Source organism: Loxodonta africana, unplaced genomic scaffold (assembly GCF_030014295.1).
Source record: "Loxodonta africana isolate mLoxAfr1 unplaced genomic scaffold, mLoxAfr1.hap2 scaffold_95, whole genome shotgun sequence".
Classification (NCBI taxonomy): domain Eukaryota; kingdom Metazoa; phylum Chordata; class Mammalia; order Proboscidea; family Elephantidae; genus Loxodonta; species Loxodonta africana.
The window spans coordinates 340,834-351,831 of NW_026975669.1; positions in this window are offsets into that span (position 1 = coordinate 340,834).

Sequence of the window (10,998 nt, forward strand, 5' to 3'; positions counted from 1 at the left end):
TCACTCAGTCTGGGACCTTGTTGGTGTTCTAACCCATAATGCAGTTCTCAAAGGATTGATCTACTTTTTAGGGTCAGAGCAAAGCATATGCAACTGTGGGAGTGGGGAGGGGTATGAAAAACAACTTTATGGTATCCCTCTCTTGAGCCGCCTGGTCTCTGTCTCTCTGAGGCTCTCTGATGTCTGAGCAGCTACCTTCCTGGTCCACTGGCAAGAATGTTGGGGCTTTAATCTCTTCATTCTGCTGCGCAATTAAGTGACTGGGTCTGCGTATGAGGCCAAATAATGGTAAGATGGAGAAAATGTAACAGAGATTCCTGTACATTATTTGGTCCTTATATACTTAGGTCAGAGAGAAGGCACACTGTTTCTGGTGATACTTCGAAACAGGTATGGAGAAAAAGGCATTAACAGGTCGATAGCTGCATACTAGGTGTTACAGATTAAATTCTGTCTTCCCAAAATGTATATATCAGCTTGACTAGGCCATGCTTCTCAGTATTGTGCGATTATCCACCATTTTGTCAGCTGATGTGATTTTCCAATGTATTGTAAATCATACCTCTATGATGTTAATGATCGAGGATTTGAAGCAGTTATGTTAAGGAGGCAGGGCTCAGTCTACAAGATTAAGTTGTGTTTTAAGTCAATCTCTTTTGAGATATAAAAGAGAAAAGAGCAGAGAGACAGGGGGACCTCAGTACCACCAAGAAAGAAGTGTCAGGAGCAGTGCATCCTTTGGACCTAGGATCCCTGTGCTCAGAACCTTCTTGTCCAGGGGAAGATTGGTGACAAAGACCTTCTCGTAGGAGTGACAGAGAGAAAAAGCCTTCCCCTGGAGTTGGCACCCTGAATTTGGACTTATAGCCTCCCAGACTGTGAGGGAATAATTTTCTTTGTTAAAGTCATCCGTTTGTGGTATTTCTGTTACAGGAGCACTAGATATCTAAGACGCTAGGTACCAGGAGATGTACATTTCCCAGCTCTTTCACTCCCAGGGACACTATGACTAAGTAGCCAATGCCATAAATCCACGCGAGCAGACTGTTCTGATTACTGCTTTGACTCTACTGTCTGTTACGGTAACCACACCCACCTTGTCTTTGTTGATTGAGTGCCACCACTTGGCTGCTACCACCATGGGGTCCAGTCAACTGCATTGTAGTCAGGTGTCTTCATTCAGTTAGGGCAGTTCTCACTGTGGACTCTTACTTACATAAAATAGCAACCACAGAAGTCTTCAATAATGCTGGGGCTTGCTTCCCAAATTTGTACCTCACTGCTATGGTAAAAAGAGAGCCCTCTGGGCACTCCGTGTGTGGGTCTGTGGGTCCAGCCTAATAAATCTATTCTAACATTCCAATTTCCCTCAGCCTTTGGATACCTTCTCCTACAGTATACAATGGCAGATCTGCCATTTCCACTTGATTTATTTTAGGCCACCACTTAATCCATGCTTCAGTAAACCAGCCAAATAAACTATGAGATCCTTTTCTAACCTCTGAAGCTGAAACACTGAATGAAGAATCTATGCTTCCTGGGTCTATATCAATAAACTCAGACTAATCCACCTTTATGTTGCTTGCACCGTTATCCCACACCCATAATAGCCATTCCCACACATATTCACCAGGTTTCTGTATGTATATATTAGAAAAATCAAGCAGTTCTTTTGGAGTTTAGCATAGCTTTTCCTGGGTCACACTTCATAGCTCACCTTTTGGGGCTTGTTGGGACTGAAGTCTAGGTATAGGTCTAGAAGCAAAAATGGACAGTGGCAGTGGGATGTTCAGCCGTGTCTTATAAGGCATCTGCCTAAGGTGATACCCCAGGCAATGCCCCAGACACCACCCCAGGAGACAACTCAAACAAGACACTTCAGGCACAGCTGGGGTAATCTCATCAGATGGAGGTGGAAGGGATAATTGTTTTACTGGGAAGGGTGCCTTAGCAGGCAAAGTTAGAGAATCTCTTCAGATGGGAGTAAGAGGTCTGGTTCTGTTAGGAAGAGCGATTCAACAGAAATTGGAGGTTCATTGTCCCCCGCTTCCTGACTATCTGCCCATATGTCCTCATCCCAAGTTTCAGGATCCCATTTCTTCCCAATCAGTGCCCTTACTTTAACTTCAGAAAGCATTTGAGGTTGGATATTCAACTGGCGCTTTAATTCAGTCACTCTTATGATAAGAATCTGAGTTTATTTTTGGCAGCATTAGCCTTGTTACTATAAGAAATATGGTTTTCTTTCTGGGCACAAGTGGCAGCTTTCAGATCTTGTATGTGGTGCTTGAGCTTTGAGTCCATTTCTTTCATTCACCAGTGTGGCTAGCAAAAGCAGGACCAACCAAGCAGCTTCCTTATTATTCTTATTCTGACAAAATTATAGAAAAGTATCAAATATGTAATCAGGCAGAGCCTTGTCTCTCACAAATATTTGATCCAGTTGTAGTAGTATTTTGCGTATTTCTATTGTCACCTCCCACCATGGATTAGCAATAGCCTATTTACTACTGGAGACAGTCATCAGTGCCTTTAAGATTAGCCAGACTTGAGAATCAATTCAGAAAACTCGTCCTTAAGATTTGGTTCCTCTGGAGCCAGTGTCGGTACCAAATGTCTTAGCCTGGGATCTCTAGAGATGCAAAACTGGTGAACAGAATATATATATACACACATATATATGAAAAAAAAAAAAGAGTGTGTGTATATATATGTGTGTGTATATATATATATAAAATTTTTTTTTTTTTATATGGAAACCCTAGTCGCATAATGGTTAATAGCTATAGCTGCTAACCAAAAGGTTAGCATTTCGAATCCACCAGGCGCTCCTTGGGAACTCTGTGGGGCAGTTCTACTCTGTCCTGTAGGGTCATTATGAGTTGGAACCGACTTGACAGCAATGGGTACACACACACACACACACACACACACACACCCCCATATATGCTTACATATGTTACTTGTGGCTGTTAGAGGCCATCGATCCTGTGTAAAACAGAATGAAACACCGCCTGATCCTGAACCATCCTCACAATCATTGCTATGTTTGAGCCCATTCTTGCAGCCAGTGTGTCAGTTCATGTTGTTGAGCGCCTTCCTCTTTTTTTCTGACCCTCAGCTTTTCCAAGCATGATGAGCCTTTCCTGGGACAGGTCCCTCCTGAAAATATGTCCAAGGCACGTGAGACGAAGTCTCTCCATCCTTGCTTCTAAGGTGCATTCTTGGTGTACTTCTTCCCAGATGGATTTGTTTATTCTTCTGGCAGTCCATGGTATATTCAGTATTCTTTGCCAACACCATATTTTAAATGAATCAGTTCTTTGGTTTTCCGTATTCATTGTCTAACTTGCTCAAGCATGTGAGGTAATAGAAAATATCATGGCTTTGCTCAGGCACACCTTAGTCCTCAAAGTGACATCTTTCCTTCACAACACTTTAAGGAGGTCTTTTGCAACAGATTTGCCCAATGCAATACATTGTTTGAATTCTTGACTGCTGCTTCTGTGGGCATTGATTATGGATTCAAGTTAAATGAATTGCTCGATGACTTCAGTATTTTCTCTATTTATCATGGTGTTGCTTACTGGTCCAGTTGTGAGAATTTTTGTTTTCTTTATGTTGAGGTGTAATCCATACTGAAGGGTGTAGTGGTTGCTCTTCATCAGTAACTGCTTCAAGTCCTCTTTACTTTCAGCAAGGAAGGTCGTATCAGCTGCATATCATAGGTTGTTAGTGAATCTTTCTCCAAAACTGATGCCATGTTCTTCTTCTTACAGACCAGCTTCTCAGATTATTTGCTCAGCATACAGATTGAGTAAGTATGGTGAAAGGATACCACCATGACACATAACTTTCTGATTTTAAACCACACGGTATCCCGTTGCCCTACTCAAATGACTGCCTCTTGGTCTACGTAGATATTCCGCATGACTACAGTTAAGTGTTCTGGAATTCCCATTCTTTGGTAAGCTATCCATAATTTGTCATGAGCCACACAGTTGAGTGTGCTTGTATAATAAACAAAAATAGGTAAACATCTTAGTTATAGTCTCTACTTTCAGCCAAGATCCATCAGACATCAGAAATGATATCCCACGTTCCATGTCTTCCTCTGAATCCAGCTTGAATTTTTGGTAGATCCCTGTCTGTGTACTGCTGCAACTGTTTTTAAATTAAATTCAGCAAAATTTTTCTTGCATGTAATGTTAATGACATTGCTCGATAATTTCCGCATTGCGTTGGACCACCTCTCTTTGGAATGGGCACACATATAGATCTCTTTCAGTCATTTGGTCAGGTAGCTGTCTTCCAAATATATTGGAATAGACAAGTGAGCACCTCCAGCACTGCGTCACTGTGTTGAAACATCTCATTTGGTATGCCATCAATTCCTGGAGCCATGTTTTGTGCCAATGCCTTCAGTGCAGCTTGGAGTTCTTCCTTCAGTACCATCAGCTCTTGATCCTATGCTACCTCCTGATATGGTTGAACGTCGACCAATTGTTTTTGGTGTATTGAGTCTTTGTATTCCTTCCATCTACTTTTGATGTTTCCTCTGTTGTTCGATATTTTGCCCATAGAATTCTTCAGTATTGCACCTAGAGGCTTGAATATTTCCTTCAGTTCTTTTAGCTTGAGAAATGCCAGGTGTTTTCTTCCCTTTTGGTTTTCTAACTCCAGATCTGTTCACATTATTATTATCATGCTTTGTCTTCTCCAGCTTCCCTTTCAGGTATTCTATTGAGCTCTTTTACTTTATTTTTCCTTCCATTCTCTTTAGCTACTGTACATTCAAGAGCAAGATTCAGAGTCTCTTGTGACATCCTCTTTGGTGTTTGCTTTCTTTCCTGTCTTTCTAATGACTTTTTGTTTTTTTCATATATGATGTCCTTGCTATCATCCCACAACTAATCTGGTCTTCGATCATTAGTGTGCAGTGCATCAAATCTATTCTTGAGATGGTCTCTAAATTCAGGTTTGATATACTCAAGGGCATACTTTGACTCATGGACTTGTTTTAATTTTCTTCAGCTTCAACTTGAACGTGAATATGAGCAACTGATCATCTGTTCTGCAGTCAGCCCCTGGCCTGATTCTGACTCATGATATTGACCAAGTGAAGAGTGATTCAGAGAAAAACATGGGTAGAGTGTGACCTAATTTCCATAAAAACAAACAAATGAATGTACTTACGTGTGTCCCGGCAAAAAGAAGTGTGTAAAAGGGTACATATGTATCTTTGGACACTGGACACTTCAGGGGAGCAGGTACAATATACTTATGTGGGGATGGCTCTTATTATAACTTCTATATACAAATCTCTATTGTTAAATGTGTTATAAGAATGTAAAAGCTTTTAAAGTTTAATAACATCATACGTGTATGTGTGTGTATTTGAAACTTTTTTTCTTTTGACTATTTTATATATGTGTTTTTTAGTTATCTAGTTTTTTTTTTAGTGTGGCTATAGCAGAGATACCGCAAGTGGATGGCTTTAACAAACAGAAACTTATTCTCTCACAGTTTAAGAAGCAACAAGTTTGAAGTCAGGGCACCAGGTCTAGGAGAAAGCTTTCTCTCTTTGTGGCTCTGGGGGAAGGTCCTTGTCATCTATCTTCCCCTGGCCTAGGAAATTCTCAGCGCGTGGACACTGGGTCAAAAAGACGTGCTCCACTCCAGGCACTTCTTCCTTGGTAGTATGAGGTCCCTCTCATTTCTGCTCACTCTTCTCTTTGTATCTCAAAAGAGACTGACTCAAGACTCACCCTAATCCTGTAGATTGTGTCCTCCCTCATTAACCTAACTGCCTCTAATCCCACCTTATTAACATCACAGAGGTTACAATTTACAACACATAAGTAATCACATCAGATCACAAAATGCAGGACAACCACACAATACTGGGAATCATGGTCTGGCCAGGTTGGCACACATTTTGGGGGACACTATTCAATCCATAACAATAGAGAAAACACTGTCTTCAATGCCAGATTCAGAGACTTTTATCAATCTATGAAGGGCAAACACAGATATTGAACAAAATTCAGACCAGCGAATTATTGCTTGCTCTTGTAACTAATGACTTCTTCTGGTCTCTGTACCTGGAAATGGCCAAAAAGAATTCTGTGAGGATTAATTCGGTTATTGCTAAAACATCTACTGCATTTACATGTCTACAGATAAGGAAGAATGCTGGACACCATGTGTGATTCATTAAGTAACACAGGGACTATTAGACTGTTGTTCTCCTTCTCTGATATGCCACTATCACCTTCTCCCCTTGTTGCTCTCCTGAAAAACCCACACTTGTATATTCTAGGCTTTTTTCCAGGATTGAATTTGCAGGAAGTTGAAGATATATCTTTGAAAGATAAAAAAGACTTTGGCCACATTGTCTTTAGACAGTCGAACTTCCCAGCCAGCCTCTGTGCAGGATGGGAATTCACAATCCCTCCTACTCAGTACCTCTGAGCAGGACGGGATTTCTGTTTCATTATCAGGAGACTGTGGAATTCACCCCTCTTCAGAAAACTTACTTTCCTTTGCCTCAAACTGTCCCTCTCAGGATCTGTCACGGTCACTCTGAGAAATTCACATGGGCAGCCTGTATGGAAGTGCCCATCCTAGAGTCCCTGCCCTTCCTTCCTTGCTCCGTAGGGCTTCCTCTGACACTTGGGGTCACATCTCCCAGGGAGTACACACCTCTGGCACTTCCAGGGATTCCCAGGCCCTGGGATGCTGTGGATGGGACTTGGAACTCAATCTCTTTCTTCCCATCCTCACCTTTGGTTATCTGTGTTCTGTCTTCACCAGATTTAGGAGGCCTTGTCTTCTCTTTGCTCATTTCATTTCAGTCAGGCTTTTCTATTCCAACTCTCTGATCTCAGGACAGATCAGGTTAGACCACAGAAAAGAGAAAGACCAAGCAAACATCACTGATCTGTGCAGAAGCTGCTGGGAAGGGATTCGATTCTCATTGGTTTAGGGTTTTAAGCCCACTGCTCACCGGCAGGCAGGTTCCCTCCAGAGTCTGGCTTCTGTCTGGTACCTTGTACTACAAAGAACTCAGTGACCAGCCCACCTTCACAATCACACCTCCCTTAGAGCTATCTTTGCAGAGGCTCTTTGTCAGACTTCCATGTCCCACTGAAATCCCATTTCTCTTTCCTTACAAACATTGTGCTCATTCTCAGGGCCCTGAGACCTCATCTGCAGGTGAGTCTTGTCCTCTTCTCTCCTTGGCGGGGGGAGCTTTGGAGTGGACCTCATGTCTTTGGACAGCTATCCTGGGGCTTCTTCCACCCTGGTGCTCTAGGGCTGGATCTCTCCATGTACTTGAGGGGTCATGGAAGGGGCACAAGGCTAAAAGAGTGGATCTTCCAGGTGAGGTGGGTTTAAGAAGCCTGAATGAAGTTCTTCCCTGAAGGGTGCATATTTTGCAGTCCAGACATCCTGCTCCTCTCAGTCTAAGAGTCCTAGCACGTCTTCAGGCGCTTTCTCCTTTGACCTTGAGGCCATGCCTGCACCCTCTGCAGCCAGGTCTCCCACATGTGTAGCAGCACCAGTAGGTGTGGTAGCCTCTTCAGCCCCTGTCTCCTCCTCCAGATGCTCCTGGAGGTGCCTGGCTCTTCTTGACAGGACTCCAGGATGCTGACCAGGAACTCAGTGTTGGTTAGACTGAGGGCAGACCTGATGGCACTCACTTTCTTCAAAAACTCAGCCTCAAGACCAGGGGCCTTTTCCCGACAGGGGTGTGAGATGTTTTGGTCTGGTCTGCCAGACCATGGCTAACCCCTTGACCTTACACACTTGGGTAGAATACTCATACTTGACCTATGGATCTCTGGAGTAATTTGATGAGTGGGAATTCTGCCTAGTGGAAGCTGATGCAAAAGGCCTCACTGATACTTGGGGAATCCTCCTGGGCTTGGAACTTGGGCTTTTTGTTCTCATGTTCTACCCTGAGTGACACTTTCCTCTTGGGTTGAGACTTGCAATAGTGGAGAGTTAATTTACATGAGCCGTCTGGGCTCTGGTGTCTCAACTGTGACCTAAGTCTCTGGTCTAGGGATCCCTGGAGGCCTCTCCATCACCACCATCCTCCACTTCCACAGTCCCCATGGTTTCTTTCTTCTTCCCCAGGCACAGACCATACTTTAGGGAATTTACTCTGGGCAATAAAGTCTCCTCCAGAAAATTTCAGTGATGGTGCTACCTTATAGCGAAATTCTATCGTTTTTAAAAAATTATAATACATTGATTTAAAAATAAAACTCCCAGTTTTCTTTTAGTAGATTCCAATTCATAGCAACCCTATAGGACAGAGTAGAACTCCCCTTAGGGTTTCCAAGGAGCGGCTGGTGGATTCCAACTGCCAAACCTTTTAGTTAGCAGCCGAAGGTTTATCCTGTGATAGTTTATAATATAAACAGAGGATCGCCACATTAAAAAAAAATTTTTTTTTTTTTGCGTTTGTTGGATGGAAGTGAATTTGCTCCTGTGGAATATGGAAGTTACCTCATCCTCTGCACCTTCATGATAATACATGGTTTCTCTAAAAACTGTTTTCTATGAAAGTTATTTTTTTTAGTAAATTTAGAGTGTAAACATTGAAACAGGAGAATCGGTCTCCTCTTTGTAACTTGTTTTCATCCTCCTTTTAAGGGAAGGATTTTCACAGAAGGAATTATACTTAAAGAGACAGCGTAATTTGTACTTTTCTGTGTGATTTAAAACTTCTCCTCGTACCCTTAACTAGCCTACACCAGGAGATTAAAATTGCCTTTCTCTGAACAGAAGCCCATTACCATGTCCTTCAGCGTGAGGCAGAAACAGATGTCCGTATTTGAGAGCCTGATGGCACAAACCGTAGTAGCTGAATCACAACCATGCCTCCTGTGTGGGCGAGCGGGGCTTGTATATGTCAGCTGAAGGGTCAGTTTTTTTCTGAGTTTGAGGGAAGGATTGGCGAGTTAAGGAAGAAAGAGAAGGAGTTTGGGAGGGGAGTGTAAGCTCCAGTGACAGACAGAAGATGGGGTGGGGGATCTCTCAAAGGGTATTAGAGGCCAGTCAGAAAAGCAGGAAGCAAGCAGCAGGAAGCAGGGCCAGTGGAGGGCAGCACTGGGTGGAGGAGGACAGCAGAGGTAATAGTAGTGGGGAGGGCAACAAAACTGCCCTGAAAAGAGTGATAGATGACTGATCCTAGATGAAGCTCAGGTTGAGAAAAGTAGGAAAAATAAAAAATTCTATCCTGTAGCCATCTTTGTGGTTAGGGGTTGTTAGGCTCTTGAGGGAGGTGGGCAGGAGACACAGGAGGGGAAGGGGAGTTCCTGGATCTAGGAAGGAGTCTACAGCCCTTCTTCTGCCCTCAATGATGTGGGTTCTGGCCTCTTCAACCTACCACTCCCAGAACCTCCTGAGAAATTTCCTTAGTTCTTCACATGGTATATTAATTCCATCTCATTAGAAAATATAATAATGACGTACGCTTCTTGCAACCCACCCTTTCCACCATCCTATACTCTCTGCCCCAGTTGCCCACTGGCTTCCTTCCTTTCCACCATGTTCAGATCCAGAACAAAAGAGTGCCTTTTCTGCAGCTATTCTGGAAAGCTCTCAAACTTACAATTGAATTCTTTCATTTCATCCCTCATTTATTCCTACATTTCTTATTGACAAAATAAACTTTGGTTAATTATCTACTAAATGACAGAATGTGCTTTCTCAGGAGAATCTTCCTTATGACCTTATCCATTCATCCCAAATCCTTCATCTTGTCCTACCATGGCTCTCTTTTCTGCTGGAAGTCAGACCTTTTGTTCTGTAGCACTCATCAGTCTGGGACAACTTTTCCTCACCTTTATCTGGAGTCTTAGAGAAAGGCCTTTTCCTCGTGTGTCACTGTTTCATCCTGCTTGGGTGAAGATGTCCAAACATAATGGTCTGAGGGACCTTTATCCCTTCTCCCAGCAGGAAGCTTTAATAACCTGGGGACTCTGCCTTGCCCCTGAATTTCCTTGATTCAGTAGCTACAGTTTCTCTCCCACAAGACCTGAGGTTGGCACCCTTTTCAAAATGCAGCTGAGATCTGAGTTAGCACCAAGGCTTCCGTAATCCTGTGTGACATCATTGCTGACACTGCTGAGTTCCATGGGCCCAGTTTGAAGCTAAACACGGCAACCAGAAAAACATGAAACTGTCAGGTAGGCGCTTGAGAAGTGCTAGTGCCAATGTGGGAAGAAGGAGATTAGATACTAAAAATGAATTGAAACTTTTCGGTGCCCTGTAAGGGCTTACTATCCCTTGGTGGGTAATGAGAGCACAGGGAATGATAACAGTATCATGGGCAGCTGCTTTCTCCCAATCCTCTCATTTGACTCTGTTGGAATCATGTCTCTCCAGCTCTGGTTATAAAATGTCCACTCTGAGCCCCTCTTAGGTCTCCTTAGCCTCTGAGTCTTCACACAGGCTCTGCTCTCTGACTAGGAAATGTTCTCTCCCTTCCCATCTGCTGGCCTACTCTCCCTGGTGAAGCGTGGAGGTGAAGAAAACTGACCCCATTGGAACAGATGAGGTTTATGACTTACCGAAAAGCCCTAAGACTCAGGAATTTTGTGGTCAGCCAGAATGGGAAGTTTGGGAGTTGACTTGGGGAAATCCCATGACAGACTCTGTTTTTGTTTAGGAGGCCATTTAGAAGAGAAACCAGCAAATGGGGAGACCATTTCAGGAAGAAATTAAGAAGGTTGGGGTGGTGATGAGGAAGGAGCAGACTTCTCCAAGGAAAATAAAAGTTCCAACATGGGGATGGTAGGGGCTTGTTTTGTGTGACCCCAAAGGACAGAAGAGGCAGGAATGGTAGGGAAACAATAGAACAAAAGATAATCTGTGCCTGTTCACAAAAGTAACAAATCCCCCAGTGCTTTTACCCTATTTCCTCAGACTTTTCTCATCAAGCCATCCTTCCCCTTTTACTGAAGCCTGTGGAAAATACCT